General features: G+C 41.0%; 1 protein-coding gene across 6 annotated transcripts in view; it reads right to left on the bottom strand.

Annotated features, from left to right (window-relative positions):
* The window catches only part of Cnot4 (CCR4-NOT transcription complex subunit 4), a 111,767-nt gene extending 97,845 nt beyond the window's left edge, over window positions 1–13,922 (bottom strand). For 5 of the 6 annotated variants that reach the window (XM_016008674.3, XM_016008675.3, XM_006990391.4 and 2 more), the window contains exon 1: window positions 13,574–13,921. The gene's annotated coding sequence lies outside the window, so the exon portion shown is untranslated. Of the gene's footprint in view, window positions 1–13,573 lie in introns of all 6 variants that reach the window. The other variant, XM_006990392.4, reaches the window with a different exon arrangement.
* Window positions 13,923–25,445: the final 11,523 nt, after the last annotated feature.

Raw genomic sequence — 25,445 nt, 5'->3', positions numbered from 1 at the left:
ATACCTTGGCTCTATGCCATGCAGCAGCTTTGAATGTTGTAGAACAATCCTTTTCTATACTATGAATATGTATTACTCATTGGTTAATAAAAAGCTGACAGGCTGGTAGCTGGGCAGGAAGTATAGGCAGGACAGCCAGACACAGAGGACTCTGGGAAGGAGAGCAGAGTCAGAGGAGATGCCAGCCAGCCACCGAACAAGCAAAAATTAGTAACAAGCCATGAGCCATGTGGCAAAGCATAAATAGAAATATGGGTTAATTTAAGTGTAAGAGTTGGCTAGTAAGAAGCCTGAGCTATCAGCCGAGCATTTACAACTCATACTCAGCCTTTGAGTCAGTTATTTGGGACCAGGCATTCAGGACAGGAAGTGTCCATTTACAATGAATATTTTGTCTGCACATGTGGATGTGCACCACATGTGTGTCTGGTGCCCAAGGAGGTCTAAAGAAGGCACTGACTGGATGCCCTGGAACTGGAGTTATAGACAGTTGTGAACTACAATATGGATGCTGAGAACCAAACCCAGGTCCTCTGTAAGAGCAACACGTGCTCTTAACTACTAAAACACCTCTCCAGCCCCCAGGTACTCCTTCTTAAAAAAGTATTAATTTATTTGTGGGATGAGTGGATGTGTGACATGGTGCACATGTGGAGGCCAGAGTTCAACTTGCAAAGATTGGTTCTTTCCTTCCACCACATGGATTCCACATAGGTTCCAAGAATCAAGCTTGGCAGAAAGTTCCTTTACCCATCAACAGACCACCTCCATTTGTAAAAATGGAAAACTGAGAAACTAACAGCTCCTCTGGAAGAACAGGAAATGCTTTTAATCTGCTAAGCCATCTCTCCAGGCCTGCATTCCAAGTTTTTAAAATTACTTTTTTCTTTCTTTTTTTGAAACAGGGTCTCACTCTATAGGCCTGAAACTCTGATCAGGCTGGACTCAAACTGACATTCCTTCTGCCTCTGCCTCTTGATGGCTGGATTACAACAAGCATGACCTACCACTCCTAGCTCTAAACTCAGTAATATATAATAAAAAGAACAGAGTTCTAGGGCTGGAAATGTAGCTCACTGGCAGAACACAACATTAGTGCATGTAAGGAATCCCCAGTATCATAACAATAATAATCCTCAAGAGTCTCTTGTTGCCATAAAATTATTAGTAAGGAAAAATAATGACATCTGAGTCCTCATTGCTAATGTGAGACAAATTTTTTAACAAACAACGGTTTTCCCTAAAACACCTGCCTATCTTTCAAAATCCCTCGGTGTAGTCATTTTCCCAGCACTTATATAATTGAAAATAACAGACAAGTCATAGAATGGAGAGATGGCTCAGTGGCTAAGAGTACTTCCTATTCTTTCAGAGGACCCAAGTTTGGCTTCTAACACTCACGTCAAGTATCTCACAACCATCTAACTCCAGCTCTAAGCCATTCAATGTCCCCTCTGGCCTGTACAGACACTCACATATGTGGCATACACACACACACACACACACACACACACACACACACACACACACACACAAGCTTACCCTGAACAAATGCAATCTTAAAATCAAAATTAACACATAAAAAACCATATTAAGGCCGGGCAGTGGTGGCGCACGCCTTTAATCCCAGCACTCAGGAGGCAGAGCCAGGAGGATCTCTGTGAGTTCAAGGTCAGCCTGGGCTACCAAGTGAGTTCCAGGAAAGGCGCAAAGCTACACAGAGAAACCCTGTCTCGAAAAACCCAAAAAGAAAAAAAAAAAAAAAAGAAATCCCCGAAGAGAAGGAAAATGATGTTTGTGTTTAACAAGCATAACCAGAAAAATAAATTAAAAAAAAAAAAAAGATTTGAAATAGCTCTGCCAGATAGACATGGTAGCACATGCCTATAATCCCAGCACTATGGAGACTGAAGCAGCAGGTTTGAAGCCAGCCTGAACTATACAGCAAGACCCTGCTGCAAAAAGCAAAACTGAAAACAATGACAGGATAGCTAGCTCTGACACTTTACAAAAATGAAAGAGCTTAAGGAGAGGGGGCATGTCAAGCAGATTATAGGCTGCATATCCATGAAATGCTTGGAGATGTGTTTGAGAGTTCAGATTGTGGGGAGATTCTAGAGTATGTGTATACATAATGAGACGAGTACAAAACTGAGTTAGCACACAACTATAAACATAAAATTCACTTACATTTCATATAAACCTTAAACTTACAGACTTGATATCATAAGAAAAACTTTTAATTTCAGTATATCTGCCTTTTGAGTGTAGTCTCTCTTGTGAGAGCAGTATGGAACTTTCCACTGTGGCACTTTCCACTATGGCTATCATGTTAGTATTCCAGTTTCAGATTTGGGAGCATTTTGGAATTTGAAGTTAGGGATAATCAACTTGCATTTCTCAATAATGTACTACATTATATATTGGTTTTTATTATTACTAATATTACACAAATGCTACAACACCCATGGCATTAGGAAGATCCTTTCATAACACAAGAAAGAAAATGACTGGTGAAAGTGTAAATTTAAAATTCTAAGCACTTTGGGCTTCAGACAGTTTCAGCCTTGACTGTGAGAATCTCTGAGATTTACAAGTTAAATGCAGCATAAGAATACCTTAGATATTGAAGGAAGCAAGAAGTAAAAGTAAATATATTTATTATTCATCTACCATTTACAAAGCTAAAAAAGCCCCACATACACACACTTTAAAATACAAAGTAAGGGGGCTGGAGAGATGGCTAAGCAGTTAAGAGTACTGGCTGCTCTTGTTCAATTCCTAGCACCCACACAGTGGACCACAGCCACTTGTAACTTCTGTTCCAGAGGATCTGATACCCTATTCTGATCTCCACAGCGAGCAGACACACACACAAAGTAAAACAGTCATACAATAAAAGTTAAGTATGGATATAAAATTTTAAAAAATTAAAAAAAAAAACCACAAAGTGAGCTGCACATAGTGGCACACACATTAATCCCAATACTTAGGAGGTGAAGACAGGAAGACTAGGTCAACGGTTATCCTCTGCAACAAAGGAGCTTTCCAGGGGCTGGCAAGAGGGTTCAGTAGGTAAAGGTACTTGCTACCTACCAAACCTGATGCCTAAGTTTGACCTCTGGAATCCAAATGGTACAAGGAAAGGACTCCCAAAAGCTGTTCTCTAAACTCCACATGCACCGATGGAATGAACATGCTCACACAAGTACACAATAAATAAAGAGCTTTAAAAAAAATCAAAATGACTTTCAGGCTAGCCTAAATTACCTAAAATACTGTCTCCAGAAAGAAAGGGAGTAAAATGCAAAGGATGGGGGATGTAGTTCAATAGTACAGCACTTGCTAGCATGAGCAAGGCAAGGGGGACAGAGAGGAGGGGAGGGGAAGAGAACTTTAAAATGTGAAAATTTCCTTCACAAAATGAAGCATACTGTCTAGAAATATATATTTGAAGAAAGCTGGCTTAATGAGGGTCAACAAACTGAATACTTTCAAAGGTCTCAGAACAGCAGCAGCAGCAGCAACAATACACACATACAACCATCACCACCACCACCACCACCACCACCACCACCACCACCACCACCACCACCACCACCACCACCACCAAAACAAAGATGGCTGATGTTTAAACAGATTGTTTTAAATCTGTATGCACTGGCCTGTATTATGTGTATGTGCACATGTGTGCATGTACATGTGGAAGCCACTGATGGACATTGGCATCTGCTTCAGTCACTCCCACTTACCCACCGAGACACAGTTTCTCACTGAAGGACTCACTAAGTCTCACTCAGGGACTCAGCAACTCCAAGGATGCTCTTTTCTCTGCCTACTCAGAGCTGGGATCACAGATGCCCAACACACTCAGCTGTTCTGGTTGGCTGTTTTTGTCATTGTTTTGTTTTTTCAGTAGGTGCTAGGGATCCAAACTAAGGTCCTAATGCTTACACAGCAAGTACTTTACCAACTGGGCCATCTCCCCAGCCTCCAAGAGTAGTTTTATAAAACCAAGCATATCAAAGTAAATCAAAGAATAAATTTTCATTTCACAATGTCCTTACTACACTCTGTCCTGCTGACCTTAAAATCCTACTCATCCTTAAGAGAAGTTCAAGTTTTCAATATTTAATGCCCTTATTCATCAGAGTTTTCTGCCATTCTTTCTGCCTCATCAAGCCATCATTAAACTTTAAAGATACCCAATAATATTTCCTGAGTGTAACTATTCAAATACAAGCAGTCTCACATCTTATCTATACTAATAAACACACAGAAGCAGATGACCTAAAATCCGTTATAAAAAGTGAACACACACTTGTAACCTCATCGCTACAGGAGGCACAGGTAGGAGGATCATCCTAAATTCAGCACACTTTGTAGCTCTACAAAGCAAAAAAAAGTTTTACTTTTTACTATCTTAATGTTTCTATGTTTTCCCCACCATTACCCAGTAAATGAACATCTAAAATTGTGAAAAACTAAATTTCTTTTTTAGCTTTTGTTGTTGTTGTTTTGTTTTTGTTTTTGTTTTTTGGTTTTTTTTTTTTTGGTTTTTGAAGACAGGGTTTCTCTGTGCAGTTTTGGAACCTGTCCTTGATCTCGCTCTGTAGACCAGACTGGCCTCGAACTCACAGAGATCCTCCTGGCTCTGCCTCCCGAGTGCTGGGATTAAAGGCGTGCACCACCACCGCCCGGTGAAAACTTGCTTCTGTATCAGCCACAATTATGTTCTGAGCTACTCAGAAAGATGAGGCAAAAAGATGACTTGAGCGTGAGATGCACACCAGCCTAGATAACATGAAACTCTGTTAGGAGCAGGTAAGGGAATGTGGCCTTGTTTTAAAAAATTGCAGTTTATACTATAAAAGACAAGTATAACACATTTCCTTAGTCCTATGTTCTAATCTAAACATGGTGTCACTTTGGGGCTTAAGGGACTGAAGAAAAGAGACTCAGGGACAGGATGGCTTAGCTGTTAAGCAGGCATACTGTTCTTGTAGAGGAGCTGAACTCAGTTCCCAATACCTACATCAAGAGGCCATGACCACCTGTCACTCCAGCCCCAAGAGATCCAACTCCCTCTTCTGGGTACCCATGCACACTTTATCATATACATACAGACACACACATACATACATAAAGATAAATCTTTTAAAAATCCTGTAGAATTTCCACCTTCATGCTTTAATGTTTCTCAGAACAGCCTTCCCACTGGTCTTTAATACTTCAGTCATTAACCCCAAATTATTCTGCACAGTACTGAAAGAACAATTAATCTTTCTAAAAATTAAGAAAAAAAGAAAAAACACCACGTAACTTTTTTTTTTTTGGGTGGGGGGGTGCTTCTTAACTGTTTTGCAGATTGAATTCAACCTGATTCTAAACATATACTTCATAAATCAACTCTACTTATACAAAAAAATCTGTTACAATCCAAATTAACACTTTCTTCCAGAAAAATCAGACTTCTTAAATCCCCCTCACATCATGCTGATCCCTATCACCAAGTGTTTGCTCATGCTTCCATCCCCCATATGGAATGTATGGAATGTTCTTCTGGAGATGCTCTGAAGATACAAAGAGTTCATATTCTTTATTTAAGTCCCACTTTCTTCATGAAGCCTCTCCTACAATTCTGATGTGAAGACAATAGACTCAATTTTATGTATTATATACATTATTTCAATACTGCTCTGGACAGTGCTGTTTATACTATCATATTCTTGTCAAGATAAATGCAAACTGTCACTTTCTAGCATGTGGGTCTATAACATGAACTCAACTATCTGAAAAGCTGATGGCATGATCCTGATTAAAATTCAAAGTGTTTTTATTATGTCAAAAGAGTTCTAGTACAAAAGAATATAATGCGATGACTAGAATTTGATTCAAAGTAGTGCAGTATGAAGAGAATTAGGAAGAAAGGTAAAGTGAGTGGAGCAGAGATGAAACCAAACTGACTGAGCTGATCATCTTTGAGGCTCAGAGACAGCTACACCACAGTCATAGTTCATTCCTATTTGCTGAAATTTTTTTCACAAAGTTTCATTTTTATAGCTGAATGCTAGAATACTTTCCCAGCACATATAAGCTCTAAATTCAAATCCCAGCTGCCCACCTTCCATTAAAAAAATTAAAAATAATAATCATCATCATCATCTTATCTTCATTTTAAATAATATGGTTACTGCTGCTGTTGTGGATCACTGGTACATCAAAATGGGTCTGGGGCAAGCAAACAAAAGGTTTGGTTTGGTTTTTCGAAATAAGGTCTCTCTATGGAAGCCCAAGTCAGCCTCCAAGTACTGACATTACAGGTCTACACTACCATGCCTAGCTATAATTACCGGGGGGGGGGGGGGGGGGGGGGAGCGCTCCTTGAATTCATGATCTTGCTGCCTCACTCCAAAGTAGCTAGGACTACAGACCTGTACCACTAGGCCTAGACTGTAATTAACTACTTTACCCAACAAATATCTACATCTCCACTGACAGTAAAAGAAAGGTTTCTAGAAAGATTCAATCTGACAGGGAACTTGTAGCATCTATATTCTTTTCTGCAAGTTACTGAAAGTAAATTGGAAGAGTATATGTCATCAAAATGTAAGAAATCTCCATGAAAAGCAAAATTAATCTTAACCACCAAAGCAACAGTGCCTATATTACACATTTTTATTCAATTATGGCATCCAGAAATGGTCCAAACAATTGCCAAAAAGTTTAAAAAGAAAAAAATATGAAAAAAGTCAAGACTGGTGGTGGTGGTGGTGGTGGTGGTGGTGGTGGTGGTGGTGGTGGTGGTGGTGATGATGATGATGGTGCACACCTTTAATCTCAGCACTCGTATCTCTGTGAATTTGAGGCCAGCCTGGTCTACAAAGTGAGTTCCAGGAAAGGCTCCAAAGCTATACAGAGACACAGAGAAACTCTATCTCAAAAAAAAAAAAAAAAAAGTCAAATAAAACATGGAAAGCAGCAAAGGTTGTTTTTTTTTAAATGGAGAAAAAGCTGCTACAACCAAGGTTCAATAACCTAAGTCAGCCAATGTCAACTCAGTAAGTTCACAATGTAAAGACACCTGATGCCCAAATAGGGGATGAATTAAATAGGTTTCAATTATCAGAAAATTACATCTTCCTGAGAGACAGAAAAACATGCTTAAGAATTTCCAGATATTTGGCTTAGTGATGATGTACGTTACTGTTAAGGAATATTCCACCCCTTGGATATGTCAGTCTATAGCTACCATTCAGATTCAATCACTGCCTTCTCTATATCATTTGCTAATCCCTTCTACAAACAGTAATACAACACCTACTATTTTTAAGCAATGGTATTATTTTTCTCCAATTACATTGAGTTTTTAAAGCTTGATTTTGGGTTTTATTTCCCCCTCCACCTTTTTGTTGTTGTTTTGTTCTGTTTTGTTTTGAGACAGAGTCTCATTGTGTACCCTTGGCTGTCCTGGAACTCACTATGTAGACCAGGCTGGCCTCAAACTCAGAGGCTTGCCTGCCTCTGCCTCCCAAATGCTGGGACAAAAGGTATGTACCACTACGCCTGTTATTTGACCTCTGTTTTTACACACTGGCTTTACACACAGTCAATTTGATCATTTTGATTCCTAATTCTATTCTATAACTGTTTAACTTCTTAAGAGATGAGATTTTTAGTGACCATACCAAACAATAAGTTTCTGAAGAGATGTCTAACACATATGCTATTCAAATACCAATGCTTACCCCAGTAACAATACATCATCTACCTATCATTTAGTGCAAGTAAAGCTTGAAAGAGGAGAATCTTCCTATATAAACAGCTTAATAAAAAAGAAGCCATCCTCACAAACATACTGAGATGAAAAAGAAAATCATTTCAGACTACCTTATACTCAATACATCTTCATTTTAGGCTTTTCTCTTATGACAAAAAAAAAGCAAATAAATTACAATAAGGATGTAGCTAAGTAGTAATATACTTGCTTCATATACACAAGGTCAGAAATATATTCCTTAGCATGGAAAAACTAAACAAAACTAAAATATAAGGGGCCAAAAAATGTTGAAATTGTCCATGGAGGGGACAGGGTGGGAAACAACTTTCATGGAGGGGACAGGGTGGGAAAGAATGGCTTATATGGCATTTGGTGTACACTTGAAATCCCAACCCTGGCTAGGCAAAGACAGGGGGATCCCTGAGCTTTCACGGAGAGCCAATCTAGCCTAATTGGTGAGTTTAAGTCAATGAATAACTCTGTCCCCATTCCTAAAGTTGACACCAGAAGTTGTTCTTGCTCTCTGGCACACCCACACACGTGAATCTCTATGAACACACAAACGCACACATGGAGAGGCAGCCTTTTTTTTCTTAACTTGTGGAAGAATAATGTGGGAGAACCCACTAGAATACTACACTTGGAAAAGCTACCTTTTACCACACAATCTTTCAACTAAAGAAGCCCATGCCAGGCGGTGGTGGCGCATGCCTTTAATCCCAGCACATGGGGAGGCAGAGGCAGGTGGATCTTTGTGAGTTCAAGGCCAGACTGGTCTACAAAGTGAGATCCAGGAAAGGTGCAAAGCTACACAGAGAAACCCTGTCTTGAAAAACCCAAAAAAAAAAAAAGCCCACAAAATAGGCCAGGCATGGTGGTGAAAGCCTTTAATCCCAGCACTCAGGAGGCACAGGCAGGTGGATATCTGTAAGATCTAGGCGAGCCTGGTCTACAAAGGAAGTTCCAGGACAGCCAGAGGGAAACCCTGTCTCAAAAATTAAAAATAATTAAAGTTAAAAATGAGATTAAAATTTTTAAATAAAATGTGTAAATACCTACAACTTGATCAAAGAAGTTTGACTATGCTATCATAATTTGTGTATTCTCAAGTTTTGAGCAAAAAATACATTAAATCTTTAAGTTACCAGGATTACTACAACTTTCTTTTCAAGAATGGGTATTTGTAGACTTTTCCTAATAACTCTGAGGAAATATAAAGTTTATAAAATGTTAGAATGTGTTACTAAGTTTTATCTAATACATGCTATTCCAGTGGGATGAAAACCATTTACAAGTTCCATTTAGATTAAGAAATCTTTTGGGAAATGTATGTAGTACATTCTAGTTATTCTGTTTCTAGAACAGCAAAAACCTCTATAACCTATTTCCCTACTGTTTTTGTTTCAAAACCAACTTAGTTCACTTATAACTTCCTTCCCAAAAAGTCAAGGCAATATTATATATAGGTAGTACAGAACTATCTGAATTTTCATCAGAGATTGAAGCTGTCTCAAATTTAACCTACCTCACACCTTCTACAAAAACATTAACAGTTCAATGAGGTATTACTTACAGTCACATTAAAAAAAACCATTAAAATGGACAGTGTAGGCCCCCTGGCAGTGGGATCAGGATCCATCCCCTGGTGCATGAGCTGGCTTTTGGGAGCCCACTACCTTGCACAGCCTTGGTGAAGGTGGGAGGGGCTTGAACCTGCCTCTACTCAGTGAACCAGGCTCTGCTGACTCCCCATGGGAGACCTTACCTTGTGGGAGGAGGGAATGGAGGGTAGGTTGGGAGGGGTGTGGGCAGAAGGCTGGAGGGGTGGGAGGAGGGAAAAGAGGAAGATCTGTGGTTGGTATGTAAAATGAATAAAAAAATCCATAATAAAAAAAGTTGCGGGGGTTGGGGATTTAGCTCAGTGGTATAGCACTTGCCTAGCAAGCGCAAGGCCCTGGGTTCGGTCCTCAGCTCTGGAAAAAAAAAAAGTTGCAAACAAAAATAAAGATAAAATGAAGAGTGTAGCTTCATTGTAAAAGAGGGAGTAAAGAGGAAGAAAAGAAAAGCTTCTAAAATCAAACTACTTAAATGAATTTTTCATTCTCTTAAAACACAAAATCCAACCGGGCATGGTGGCGCACGCCTTTAATCCCAGCACTTGGGAGGCAGAAGCAGGTGGATCTCTGTGAGTTCAAGGCCAGCCTGGGCTACAGAGTGAGTTTCAGGAAAGGGGCAAAGCTACATAGAGAAACCCTGTCTCAAAAAAAAAAAAAAAAACCCCAAAAAAAAAGCATATAAGACACAAAATCCTTTTTACAAAACTCCCTGAAAGCTACTGTCTAGCATGCAGAAGGCTCCTTGTCCTAACCTAGTACCACAAAATAGTAAGTAAAACTCCCCTAATGCTAAGAGCTCATCCTTAGGCAATGCCTTCTGTCTTTTATAAAGTACTGAGTTATCCAGGATTGGTTACATGGTAGTTCACACCTGTAATTCCAGCCTAAGGAAGCTGAAACAGGATGACTGCCCTGTGCTTGAAGGCAGTTTATGCTAAATAGTCAGTTTCAGGATAGCCTGAACCACAGAATTAAGACCTTGTTTCAGAACTACAAAAACAAAGTAATGAGTTGCAAGCTATCTCTAGCATTTCCATTTAAATAAAATTGACAAATGTCACAAAACAATTTTATTTTGTATTTTGCTGTTTGACTGTGTCTCTCATCCTAATCAAATTAAAGGTTTGTCTATGCAACTTTCTAAAAAATCATGATAAGCCAACTTTAAGTAACTCATGTTTAAAAATCTTATACAAACAATTCATTTGAAGACTTCAACTATTCAACTTGGCAGAAAGAATTCCAATTATCAAAGGAAATCATTAAGTATGAAGCTGCCATGTTGAAATGTTACAAATAAAAACTACATAAAAATATTTATAAATTCAGCTTACTTCCTATCAATGTGTCAAAGAACTTTTACATCTTCTGTAGACATCCTAAAGATCCCAAGTAAATTCACTTTTATTTCAAAAGGCTAGAAGCAAGAATATGATGACCCCAGAGAAGAAATGACTTAAGACATTTAGTGAGCCAAATACTTTTACAAAGAAAAGATGTGTTAGAAACTCACTCACCCCTTCTATCAGACAAACAGTCCTCTCCTTAGAACATACTGCTTACAATTCAGCCAAGTATGACTGCCAAGAGTATCTAGACAAGATTGTTCAAAGTGGCAAGCTTTCTACCAGCCATCTATTTTTTACTTGGAGTTGAAGACAAAGTATTGATAAACTAAATGAAAAGTATTTTTTAAAAACTTCAAGGAAAGATAAGTTCTGCTATATAAATTGCTTCCGACACTCAGAAGAATAGGGATTTATTCAGTTTTGCCAAATAGGGGCTTAAGTGGCTAAAAGGAAAAAAAAAAAAAAAAAAAAAAAGGAGCTTTGGCCAAGCATAGCAGGGCACACCTAGCACTTAGGAGGAAGAAGCAGGGAGATCTCTACAAGTTCAAGGCTAGGCTGATCTACATCATTTGTTCCAGGTCAGTCAGAGCTACATAAAGATCCTGCCTTTAAAAAAAGAAAAAAACAAAAAGTAGCAAGCTTTGTGAGCAGCTTTTCTAACCTTACTTTACATTTTTTAAAGACTTTTTCACAATAACAGAATGTAACACCAAATATAAGAATACTCAAATTTTATAGGTAAAATATGTAAAACTTACAATAACCCAATGTGCAAAAGCGTCTAGGGGACTGCATGTGTATTTACATGTAAACTGTTACTGTTTTCCCCAGAGACAAACTGCATCATGAGATTGTTACTGTGACTTTAAATATTTTTATATATTTGTGTAGGTGTATATGTACAAAACAAAATAAAACAAAATAGAACATATATATTTTGCAAAACAAACATTGTTTTTCAAGACAGGGTTTCTGTGTGTAGCCCTGGCTGTCCTGGAACTTGTTCTATAGACCAAGCTGGCCTTGAACTAAGAGACTCTCCAGCCTCTGCCTCCAGGGTGCTGGAATTAAAGGTGTGTGCCACCACAACCCTACCTTACTTATATATTAAGAACACAATGTATTATGTTCAAACTTGACATGTGTGTATCTGACCTACATAATCCTATTTGCTTTTCTGTTAATTCTTTATTTCACTGTGTTGTATTATAACAAAGGCTCTGATTTCTCTTTACACAAACTAGTACATTTCAATGTTGCTTTCACTAAACTGCAGAGGCTATAAGTCACCCTTGCTCTTGGGTTTCTGGTTTTCACTATAGGCAATAACAGCTAAGTGCCACTGTATAGACAGCTTTGTGGCTTCTTTCCTCAGCCCACTTCTTTTCTATGAAAAAAAAAATATATATATATATATATATTATATACATGGAATGTAAGTATACCCCAAATATCAACTTCTCTTCTGCATACATACATACCAAATGTATTTTTCCAAAAACTTATTCAGATAATTCCAGAAATGTCAAAAGAGGGAATTTCCCAGATCAAAAGAGGGGAAAAAAGTCAATTTTACACTAGAGAGACAGGAAATCCCCACCCAAATCACAAATGTTATCAATTAACCTAAACATCAATATAATCTATTCTCAATATAAAAGGAATCCGTTACCTACATATAATCAAAATACCATTTGTATTTGCATGTGGTGTTCACGGATGAAGTCTATGTGTGAGTGCCAGATTCATCTTGTTTTGAAATGCTAAGCTGTTCTTTATGGGTGTAATCAGAGTCCACATCAAGTGTCCTGAGGAAAGGCAACTCAGGAGACCGTTGAGTGGCATTGAGTAGGTGGAAAATGAAAAGAGGGTTGTAAAAAGCCATGATCCAACAGATCGAATGTGCAACAAAAAGATCCCACAATGCAAAACATTCCTTTCCTGAGTAGCCAAAAGAAAGATCTTTTCTCTTAGAGTGGATAGTATCCTACCTGACTTCATTCACTTCCCAACTTCCTTTACTTTTCAAGGAACAACAAGGGGCATCTCCCCTTTTCTGAAAGTGTGTGTTGAAAGAATTTGTATGGGAAAGAGGTAATGAATCGACTATTCTCAAGAAGGTTGGGAAACAGGTGGGTCACACAGAGCAACGGAGCAGCAACATAATCTAGACCCTCACGGGGTGGCTTTAAGATGACAGATGTGGCTAAAGGAGACTTGCACGTCGGAATCAGCTCGGGTCTGGCAGACAGACCGGGGGCTGACTGCATGACTGCAAGCACTAGAGGGGGCAGAGGCTAAATCCAGAGCGGCATCAGTGGAGAGGGGAAGAAAAAAAAAAAAGCAAAAAACCCAAGCACCAAGCAGGACCGGTGGGCAATGAGCAGCAGCACCGGTCAGAGTGGAAGTGATGGTTCTGGCTTGGGAGCCCAGGGCCAGTTGGAAAGGACGTCAGAGGGGAAAGGGGGCTGGGGAGACAAGGAGGACCGAGACCTAAGGATACTGTGGCCAGAAAAATGCGGGGGAAAGCTGGCGAGGAGAAGCCCTCTTGGCTCCCCAATTGAAGAAATTCTCGAAGGAGAGCCGGCACTCGCCGCCGCGCCGCCTCCAGCCCGGCTGCCTTTTCCTGGTGGTAACTGCTGTGGCGTAGAGGGGAGAGGGAGGAAGAGGAGGAGGAGGAGGAGGCAGCCGGAGGAGGAGGAGGGTGAAGACGAGGCGGGGGGTGGGGAGAAAGGGGGGTGCGGCCTGCACAGTCCCAGCGAAGCCTCCGCTCTCTCGTAGCCGGTCAGCCCCGGGTTTCCCCTAAGCCCAGCCCCGCAGACACTCACCCGCCTGCCTTGCCTCGCTTTTCCCTTAGCCGACTCCACGCGCTGCTGCGTCCTCACAGGAGACCAGTGAACGAGAGTCGGCGAAAAAACTCTTCAGAACCGGGCCTGACTGCTTCAGCGAGTCCGACCTTTACGGCTGAGAGAGAGACTCTCAGCTTTCGGTGGGTTCCACAGCTAGACGGGCCACCATCTTACATTAGGGTAAGACTCCTCCGGGCTCCGGTGCGCAGGCGCACGCCGATCCGGCTGGGAGGGGCGGGGGAGGGGCGGGACTAGCGGCAGGCGGCCGAGTGGGAGGTTGCGGCGGACTCGTCCGCTGCACCCTGGGAGTTGTAGTCCTCGGAGGGCAGCCGCCCCGGGGCAGGCCGGGAATTGAAGTCATCAGTGGAGACGGCGTTCGGGAGCTCGCACCTCACGTGGCTACTGGAGCGCCGGCTTTCTTCTTGTTTTGCTTCCTCCTCTGCCGGCGTGTGTGGTTACCGTGTCATGTGGTCGGCCGTTTTCATTAATGTTTGCTGAAATGTAGGAAACCAAAACTCTACGAAACTTAACTAATTTGGAGGAAGCAGAGACGTGTCTTATCTGCCCCGCCCTCCATAGATAGGTATCCTAAGGGGGGGGTGCGGGGGGAGCGGTGAGGAGGTAGAATCAGGTTGAGGATTTCCAGAGCGCGGGATTTGATCTAGAGTGAGGATGTGATACGGTTTGGAAAAGTGAGCGTTCGTTTCTCGATCTTTGCGCGTCCTGCCACCAGCAGGATCTCATCCTTACGGCAAAATCGCCAGGGAAGAAATATCCTGAATCGCCAGATGCACATTTCCCAAGAGAACTCGTGCAGAGTAGCCTGTGGTGCTGATGCGGAACAGCATGAGGACTTCACAGCAAACTCTTGTTGGCTGCCGGTCCAGCCTGCACAGCTGTGTGCGTCAGGTTCGCAAACTGCAGAAATACACACGTCCCAAAGAACGTGATGCAACCGCAGCCGATTCCAGCACCAAGAAATCCTAAATAGCAAAATCAGTCTATAGACTGCACTTACCTGGTTGCCACCAAGAACTCTGTTGTAGGTGGCGCTCCCGGGGCGATCGGTTCTGTTTAATTGCGTGTATATTATTCATCCATTAGTACAAATATTGAGCTCCTCCTTGGTACCCAGCCCTGTGCCATATGCTCGGAACATACAACAGTGAACAAAACACAAATCTGTCCCCATTCCAGCGTGAGTGCACGTGCTGGCGTTTGGAGAAGTGAAAGGAAACAAATTTTCATATCCAAGATAAAAATACATAGGATGCAACTGTGGATGTACCACAGTGGTAGAGCGTTGTCTGGCACACTTGAAGCCTGAAAGCAAAAGGCGAGAGGGGAGGATTTAAAACAGAAAAGGGAAGAGTAGGGGAAGAAATTGAAGTTTTAAAATCTGAATCTCTTAGTGAGAAGCCCTCATTTTATTTTTTTAAATTATTTTTCTATAGTTCCATTTTCACCCAAGCTAAAATCAATAATTTTAGTGAAGAATTAATATGTAATAAACTCATACTTAACTGAATTTGATGTTACAAAATCATATAAAATGATTACCTGAAAAGAAGCTTGGAAAATCATTTGCATTCATCTTCGGGTACTTAAATGTCTAAATATTCCATATAGGTAGCACGTATATTTTTTTAAAATCTGATGTATTTATATATATAATATGTATTATATATATTATAATTCTATACTGGATAAGCAAAATAATGTAATGAACAAATAAGTTTTTTTGTTTTTGTTTTTGTTTTTTAATTTTAGATAGTGTCTCCTTGTGTTATTCTGGCTGGCCTTGAAGCTGTCATTCTCCTGCATCAGCCTGCTGAATACTTGAATTGCAGGCATGTGCTGCCATGCCCAGCCGAGTTTTTCCATTACTGGAGGCTAGACTCAGTAAGAACTGTTCACAGTAAGGTCATTTCTTGAGAATCACCTGCCTGTGCAAATCTAGGCTAGCGTCTTTGGAGAAAGAAGATCCAAGGTTGGTTGTTTAGCTCACATCTTTAATCCCTGCACTCAGGAGGCAGAGGCAGATGGATCTCTATGAGTTTGAGGCTAGACTGGTCTACAGAGCAAGATCCAGGACAGGCACCAAAACTATACAGAGAAACTCTGTCTCGAAAAACCATAATAATAATAATAATAATAAAAGGGGGCAGACAGGGTTTCAATTAGTGTAAGAGAGAATATGAAACAGGTTAATAGGGCAGGGGATGAAAATGACCCAAATTTATGTTATACAAATATGAATTTGCCAAAAAGAATAAAAGAATTAAAAAGAATCACACCTTTGGACATAGTGGTATGAGACCTTGTCTCAAAGTAAAAATCAAAGTTAAAGCCTGGGGACATAGCTAAGTGGTAAAGCACCTACCTGGCTGGTGCTAAGCCCTGAGTTCAATCTTTTTTTTTTTTTTTTTTATTAAATGCCAAATGCTGTTTATTGAAGGAGGGAAGAGGTCTTAAATACAGGCTTACAGCACAATGGGAGAAGCCTGGAGGGCAGAAGATCACTACCGATGTTTTACAATCTTGCATCTAAGCTGTTAACGCCCATTATGCAGGATACACAGACAAGGAACTTCCCTTAAGCATTCAGGTGGAACCCGGCAGGAAATTAGCATAGGGAGGATATCAAGGTCATGGGCAGCAAGCAAGGCAACAGTTACCCAAAATGGGGGGGGGGGGGGGGGTAGGACCCTACAGGTCCACCTTTTACTAAAAAATGAACTTCTGACTTAGGTTGCATGGGACATCAGCAGGTCACCTTACCTGTCATGGAGACACCTGCCCAAGCCACACAGGTGCTCTGTCTTAGGTTGGTGAGCGCCCCCCAGGATTACCCGTCTCTGAACACTCATTATCTTACAGGCTCAATCGTGTGTGAGCTGCAGAGTTAACTGCTGCCAAAGATCTCAAAGTGGCACTGGGCTTGCAATCTGTGTGTTCGACAGAAAAGACCAACAGAGGTCCTATCCCACCCATAGCCAGTAGGCTAAAGGCAACTGAGTCATTCCCTTCCTTAACGAGCCTTACTGCAAATTGGAGTCCTTGTAAGATGGTATCCCAGAAGCAAATGGAACTTGAGTTTATAAATTTATAATTTTCAAAGCCAATCGAAATGTATATAACTATTGAATTAAATTTATCATGCCCAATAAAATGAAAGATGAACTAAATGTGGTAGCTACTTTTGCTGCCAGGGTCTCCACTGTGCTAGCTGTAGTAAGCAATTATGAAATGGTAATCCCAAAAACAGTAGCAGCAGTGGCCGCCATTGCTATAATAGCAACAACGGCAGCAGCAATGTCAAATTCCCTGAGTTCAATCTTAAGTGCTAAAATTAAAAGTTACAAAGTAATATATAATAAAATTACCAATATTTCCATAAACATTATTGTTCTAAAAATATAGTAAACTCATCATTTGCTAGCACTTAGAACAAAATCCCCATGTATGTGAAAGTTGTAAAAACTAACTGGTGTGGGTATGTTTTTGTTCTTCTCTGGTGGACAACCCCTGATCTATCCTTAGTTACACTATTACATAATTTCCTAATGTACTTGTTATTTGTTAGAACTGAAAACACAAACAACTTTGTGTTCATTTGTAAAACAAGTTAGACTTTAGATAGTTAGATGTAAGTTGTATTCAGATAATCACCTGTGGTGGGGCATTTAGTGAGGGACATAAAGTGGCTATTCACATAAAATTATGAGGAACAGCCCCCTCCCCCATTTTTGCAGGAAGATTAGTATGTGCCCTTAACTACTCAGCCAACTCTCCAACCCCAGGAATACATTTCTATAAAAACATCACAGAAAAAAAAAATCACAAGATTCATACATGTTGTCTTAGTTAGGGTTTCTATTGCTGGGAAGAGACACCATGGCCACGGCAGCTCTTATAAAGGAAAACATTTAATTGAGGTGGCGGCTTACAGTTCAGAGGTTTAGTCCATCACAACTGAGGTGGCAGCTTACAGTTCAGAGGTTCAGTTCCATTATCATCATGGTGGGCAGCTGTACATCTTGATACAGCAACAGGAAGTCAACTGAAACACTGGGAGGTATCCTGAGCATAGGAAACCTCAAAGCCTGTCCCACACTAACACACTTCCTCTAACAAGGCCATACTCACTCCAACAAAGCCACACCTCCCGATAGTACCATTCCCTATGAGCTTATGGGTACCAATTACATTCAAACAACCACAGACATCAAATCTTTCTTTTCTTTCTTTCTTCCTTTCTTCCTTTCACTCTCTCTCTCTCTCTCTCTCTCTCTCTCTCTCTCTCTCTCTCTCTCTTCTTTCTTTTTTTTTTCTCCCGAGACAGGGTTTCTCTGTGTAGTTTTGGTGCCTGTCCTGGATCTCACTCTGTAGACCAGGCTGGTCTCGAACTCACAGAGATCCACCTGGCTCTGCCTCCCAAGTGCAGGGATTAAAGGCATGTGCCACCACCACCCGGCTCACATCAAATCTGTAATGTGTAGTTAGTTACTTGAGAGAACTGTGACTGGAAGGGGAAGGAGAAGAAATATAACTTTTGACAGAAATTGTTGCATTAGTTTTTGGTTATGTATATGAAGTAGTTTTATACATTTTCAAAAATAGATCACTGCTGTGTTGAGAATGAATTGGAGAAAGACAAGAATGAAATTGGAACAACTAATAAAGAGAATATTTCAGTCATCCAGATGGTTACTCTGATTGCGGTGGCAAAAAAGACAAGAAAAAAAAAGGTAATAAATTCAAGATACATTTTTTGAGACTGAAATAACAGGACTGATAACTGAAAATGAAGGAGTACTCATGAATGAGTCATATTTTTCTAGACTAAATGGCCTTGTCGATGACGTTCCTTGGTTAAAAGGAAAGGAAGGAGCCGGGCAGTGGTGGCACACACCTTTAATCCCAGCACTCAGGAGGCAGAGCCAGACGGATCTCTGTGAGTTCGAGGCCAGCCTGAACTACAGAGCAAGTTCCAGGAAAGGCACAAAGCTACACAGAGAAACCTTGTCTCAAAAAAAGAAAGAAAGGAGGGAGGGAGGGAGGGAGGGAGGGAGGGAGGGAGGGAGGAAGGAAGGAAGGAAGGAAGGAAGGAAGGAAGGAAGGAAGGAGATAATGATTGAAATAGCATGCATGGAATGTAGAAAGACAAGTTCATGTGAAAAGAAAGCTGCAGGACTTCAAAGGAATAGTGATTGCCCGATTGCCCACTTGAACCTGCTAAGCTTATTTTTTTTTTATTTATTGTATACATGTGTGCATGTTTGTAAGTAGTGGAGAGCACTTTTGTAAATTACTCATATAGGGATATTTAAATAAATGTTTCAAGTCGTATTCTTGAGATGTAGTTTCAGTTATGAACCTTACTACATGCCAAGAAATGATTGTTCTAGGCTTGAGAGTGTAGCTCAGTGGTGTTGATTGCTTAGCACTCAGGAAGTGCTGGATTTGGTCCCTAGTACTGAAAGAAAATCAGATTGCTTTAATATTAATAAACACCAATATCACATTGTTTGTGGATCTTTATTTTCCCCAAACCCTACTAACTGTGGATTTTATTGTTATTTGATATTTTTAGTCTCATTTAGTGAATATTTGAGTGTTAAATGTTGGGTATCGGTTTTGGTATGCAAGGTTACCTTAAGATTTGAAAGAAAAGAGAGAAAAAAACAAATAAAATAACTAGAAAATTATTAACTTATTGTCAAAGTATTTGGAGGGCAAAAGAATAAAGTGGAGGCTAAAAGCTCCTGGGCTGGCCTATGTTAAAAGGGAGAGCTTTCTAAAGAGATGACTTAATCTGAGATTTAAAGGACTAGAAACACTGATGTCATTTAAAAAGAAAAAATGACCCATGTCAAGACCTTGACATAGGAGTATCATTAGAATATTCCAGGTGGAGTGTTGCTCTTGCAGAGGAGCTGAGTTTGGTTACCAGCACCCACCTAGTGGCTCACAACTATGCTAAACTACAGTTCCAGGGGACCCAACACCCTCTTCTGACCTCTGCAGGCACCAGGTATGTGTGTGATGCACAGACATACATATAGGCAAAACACACACTAAAAAAAAAAAAAAATCAACGTTTTAAATTTATTAACTGGACAATGGTACGGACCTTGAAGCAGGCAGATCTCTATGAGTTTGAGGCCAACCTAGTTTACATAGAGGGAGTTCTAGGCTAGCCAGAGCTACACAGTGAGTCCCTGTCTCAAAATAATAAATCATTTTATTTTATTTGTATGTGTGTGGGGGTGGGGTACCCATGGATGTCAGAAGAAGGTTTCAGATTCCCTGGAGCTAGAGTTATAGGCAGTTATGAATCCCCTCACTTGGGCATTGAGAACTGAACACTGGCCCTCTGCTAGAGCATAAAGCCCTGGGTTCAAATCCTAGCATGCCATAAAAGGAGCAGGTTGGCCCCAACACTTGGGAAATGGAAGCAAGATAATCAGGAGCTTAAGGCTGATTTAAGCTACATAGTGAGCTTGAGGCCAACCTGGGCTACCTGAGACCCTATAACAAATAAGTAAATAAATGCAACAAACAAACAAAATGCTATAAAAACACACACTCCAATCTTTAATTTGCAAAATGCTGCCTCATGTCTCTCCCCCAACTTCAACCCTTTCCCAATAAAACCTTATCAAAACAAGTAGCTGTATTCAAGCTATAGTTTGCTAATTTAGTTTTTTTTAAGTCATTTATTTAAGAGGAAATACAAATTGCACATTAATAAATGTCATACAACTAAACGGTTCCACTTCTATGTACAAGTGTGTATGAATGGGTGCATGTGTCTAGTGGCTATCAATCTTACACAGGTGTGCCATGAACATTAATGACAGCGTTAGTTTTTATAACAAACCAGTGGGGGCGGCCCAAATCCTAATCAGTAGCATAATGGATGAGTAAATTGCAGTAGTTTAATGAAGTGTAATTCTGTACAGGAAAAATAGTAAACTACAACTTCACTGTCAAGAATGAATTTCAAAGTCCAGTGGTGGTGGCACATGTCTTTAATCCCAGCACTCAGGAGGCAGAGGAAGGCAGTTAGATCTCTGTGAGTTTGAGCCCAGCCTAGACTACAGAGTGAGTTCCAGGACAGCTAAGGCTACATAATTAAACCTGGTCTTGAAAAACAGAAAAACAAAAAAACCCAAGATTGTGGTGGTAATCTAATTGTATTGAAATATTATTTTGATTTGTACTGAAATATTAATTTGATTGTATGTTAATAAATAAAGTTGTCTGGGGGTCAGAGCTATTAGAGCCATAGCAAGAGTGTGGCGGTGGTGGCACACGCCTTTAATCCCATAGATATCTGTGTGTTCAGGGTCAGAGCTATTAGAGCCATAGCAAGAGTGTGGCGGTGGTGGCACACGCCTTTAATCCCATAAGATCTCTGTGTGTTCAGGGATACAGCCAGCATTGGAGACATATGCCTTTAAGACCTAGGGGGCTGTACATTCAGACAGTGACGAGGCAGTCATGTGTTTGGGTTTACAACCAATGAGAAGGCAGAACAACATACTTTAAAAATACGAACGGACAGGAAGTAGGTCTCTTTTCGCGAAGCTGGGACAACAGGAAGAAGGGTGAGATTTTAGCTCTGAGCTCTGACCTCTCGGCTTTCTCTTTTACATTGTTTCTGTGTTTCTTATTTAATAAGACGGTTGGTTACATCAACACAAGATTTTTTAAATTATATGTATTGGGGGGGGTGTATGTGCACATAAGTATAGGTGCCCCCAGAGGCTAGAGGTGTGGGATCTCCCTGGAGCCGTAGTTACAGGCAGTTGTGAGCAGCCCTGCATGAGTGCTGGGAACTGAACTGTCATCCTCTACAAAAGCAGTGTGTGTTCTTCACCACCCAGCCATCTTGCCAGACCCTTGCCAGGTACTTTTTACCAGTCATTCAAGAAATACATGATCCTTCTCTTATTCGACTTATTTTCTCATTATGGAGATTAATGCAGTATAATTTACTGCATCAATAGATCAAAGGGAGAAATACATGTACTTCTAATAGATACAGAAAAAGTTTTCAGTACAAGTCAATTCTTTTTTTTTTTTTTAAGATTTATTTATTATGTATACAATATGCCTATATGCCAGAAGAGGGCACCAGATCTCATTATTGATGGTTATGAGCCACCATGTGGTTGCTGGGAATTGAACTTAGGACCTCTGGAAGAACAGCCAGTGCTCTTAACCTCTGAGCCATCTCTCCAGTCCTGTCAATCCTTAAAATATGATTCTTTACAAAATAGGAATAAAAGGACTTTAGTGGACTTCATCAGTCCACTAAATCTCATAGCAAATATTATACTTAATAGGGGAATTTTAAAAATATTTTCTTTAAAATATGCCAGCAGTGGGGCTGGAGAGATGGCTCAGAGATTAAGAGGACTGGCTGCTCTTCCAGAGGACCTGAGTTCAATTCCCAACAACCACATGGTGGTTCACAACCATCCATAGTAAGATCTGGTGCCCTCTTCTGACATGCAGTCATACATGCAGACAGAATACTGTATACATAATAAATAAATAAATGAATGAATGAATAAATAAATAAATAAATAAATAAATAAATAAATAAACAACTCTTTTTTTAACACCAGGAGTCCTCACTATTACTATGGGTACTATTCAGCATGATAGTGAAGGGCCTTAGCCAAAATAAAAGGACATTTATAAAATGAGATATGGTTGGGCACAGTGGTGCATGTGTGTAACCCCAACACTTGAGAGGTGGAAGAAGGAGTGTCAGGAACTCAAGGTTATCCATCAGTGTGCAGCAAGTTCAAGACCAGCTTGAGCTACATGAGACCCTGTCTCAAAAGAGAGAAACAGGAAGAAAAAGAGGAGAGAAAATATTGTACATAGATAAAATAATATATGAAGCTTCTTTTTGCAGTGGGTGAAAATTAATGCAGAGACCCACAACTGTACAAAATGCAGAGAATAAGAAACTGCAGAATAATCAGCCCTGAATGAAACATCTGTATTGCATCCCCTTCCCCCAAGGCTCTGAGATCATTGTGGAAAAGGGAACAGAAAGACTGTAAGAGCTAGAGGCCGTGAATGACTACAAGGAATGAGTATCTTTGTGACATAATAAGGCAGCTGCACATATGAACTCATAGTAGTTATGACAATATGCACAAGCCTTGTGCAAGCTCAAGCCAGACCAAAGCCCAGAATGGGAAGGGAAGGTGGACATGAAGTCCCACTCTTGGCCAAGGAGCTATGAGCAATTGATAGTGGCTGAATGGAGGAGAACCAACTTTCTGGCAGTGTTTTTTTGTTTTGTTGTTGTTTGTTTGTTTGTTTGTTTTGAGACAGGGTCTCAGTATATAGCTCTGGCTGCCTCTGAGCTCATTCTGTAGACCAAGCTGTCCTAGAACTTATAGAGATCCCCCTGCCTCTGCTTTTGTGCACCACTACACCTGATAAGAATCAGTCTTTATTTATTTATTTATTTATTTATTTATTTATTTATTTAATGCTGAATGCTGTTTATTGAAGGAGGGAAGAGGTCTTAAATAAAGGCTTATAGCACAATGGGAGAACCCCAGAGGGCAGAAGTTCACTACTGATGTTTACAATCTTGCATCTAAGCTGTTAATGCCCATTATGCAGGATACACAAACAAGGAACTTCCCTTAAGCATTCAGGAGGGTGGAACCCAGCAGGAAATTAGCATAGGGAGGATGTCAAGGTCAAGGTCAGCAAGTAAGGCAAAGTTACCCAAAACGGGGGGCAGACCTTACAGGTCCTTACCCGTCATGGAGATGCCTGCCCAGGCCACACTGGTGCTCTGTCTTAGGTTGGTGAACCCCACCCCCGCATTACCCGTCTCTGAACACTTATTATCATACATGCTCAATTGTGTGTGAGCTGCAGTCAAAGATCTCAAAGTGGCACTGAGCTTGCAATCTGTGTGTTCGACACAAAAAAGACCAACAGAGGTCCTATCCCACCCATAGCCAGTAGGCTAAAGGCAACTGAGCCATTCCCTTCCTTAACGAGCCTTACTGCAAATTGGAGTCCTTGTAAAGAATCAGTTTTAAGAGTGCACTACCTGGCTGGGTAATGGTGGCTCAAGCCATTAATCTCAACACTCAGGAAGCAGATGCAGGTGTATCTCTGCGAGGTGGTACATACCTTTAATCCCAGCACTAACCATAAAGGTTTGGAGGTCTGTACAGACAGATAGGAAGTGACAGAGCTGGGCAGGAAGAGGAAGTGATGTAGCTGGATGGAGAGAGGAAATGAGATGGCTGAACAGAAAAGCATATAAGTGTAGGTATATAGGAAGTAGGTGTCTTTGGTGAAGGATCTCCAAGTGGTAACAACGTGGCTGGCTTCTTTCTGCTTTTCTGATCTCTCAGCTTTTTACCCCAATATCTGGCTCTGGGTTTTTATTAATAAGACCATTTAGCAATTCTTCTACAGTGCATAGGGATGTAGTCCAGTGCTTGCCTGGCATGCACAAAGCTAGAGTTTGGTCTCCTGAGTCATACACAAAAAGGATACATGTGAAAAAAAATAGTATAATTTGTTGAGTCCTGATGATAGACTTTTCAGGTAAATTCTTACTTTGTATACCAGCCTGGCCTTAAATTTGCCTTCCTTCTGTCTTAGCCTCCTGATGCTAAGATTACAGTCCTGTGCCACCAAACCTGGCTTGCTAATAGATTTTAATGAAGTGACTGCAATCTCAGGCTCTCAGAAACACTGCTAAGTTGATTCTGACCCGTCTTCTCCCTTAACATGCACAGGAGGTAGAGCCTCCCCGCCCCCCCCCCAAGTGCTGCATAGTATAGATGTAAAATAAGATTTAGTGGGGATCAGGGCATGGTGGCTCATGACTGGAATCCCAGCACTCAGCGGGTTAAGGCAGAAGGATCACTGCTGGTTTGAGACCAGCCTGGTTCCATAGTGAGTTCCAGGCAGCCTGGGTCACAAAGTAAGAAGACCCTTCCTCCAAACAAAGGATTTAGCATGGAGACGCACAGGCACAGTTGCAGCAGAGTGATAGTCTTCATTGCCCTGCAGGAATGTTGACGATTTGGTAAATGGACTGTAATTTTCTTTGGTGCTGTCAGAGACTGGACACAGCTTTCTACATTACTAGGCCTCACACACTGCTCCTACCTACCCCGGAGCCTCACTCGCCTGCTCACTTACTGAACTGTCTTAACTACATGTAGAGAATGGGAAGCAGAAAGTACCTCGGGAATTGTGTAAGGACTAGAACGTTCTGGTGAAAGAAATGGCTTTTAGAAAAAAAACCTTCTGGAACTCATGTGCTGAGCATAGCCTTTTTAATTTTTTTTCTATTGCACCAACTTCTTGGGAGGCTACGTGTGTGGTTAGCCACAGAAGTGCTCGGTAACAAACTATCCAGCCAAGTGCATTGGCTTACAGCAATAGTCAGTTCTTCTCTGCCATGCGAGTCTTGGTCTTCAGGGCCAGGAAGCCATGCATCTAAGCTGGGTGCATCCGGGTGGCTGTGCTTCAAGCTGCGGTGACCGTCTTGGAAGGAATGAGGATTCTCTTCTTTAATGTTATGGGTATTTCGTCTACACGGGCGTCTGGCACCACTTGTGCACAGGCCCTCTGGAAGAGCAGCCAGTGTTCTTAACCACTGAGCCATCTCTACAACTCCAGGAATGAAGATATTCCAAAGAGACACCCCTGTGCTCCCCTATTACCAGAAATAGTGAACCCTAAGAAATTGGAATGTTCCCAGGAGCCTGATACCGAGAGAAAGAAAAGCCCTGGTGGCAGCCACAGAGGGGAGCTGGTTTCCTGAGAAGAGATT

Source organism: Peromyscus maniculatus, chromosome 3 (genome assembly GCF_049852395.1).
Source record: "Peromyscus maniculatus bairdii isolate BWxNUB_F1_BW_parent chromosome 3, HU_Pman_BW_mat_3.1, whole genome shotgun sequence".
NCBI lineage: Eukaryota > Metazoa > Chordata > Mammalia > Rodentia > Cricetidae > Peromyscus > Peromyscus maniculatus.
This window is presented reverse-complemented; position numbering and strand designations above follow the sequence as displayed.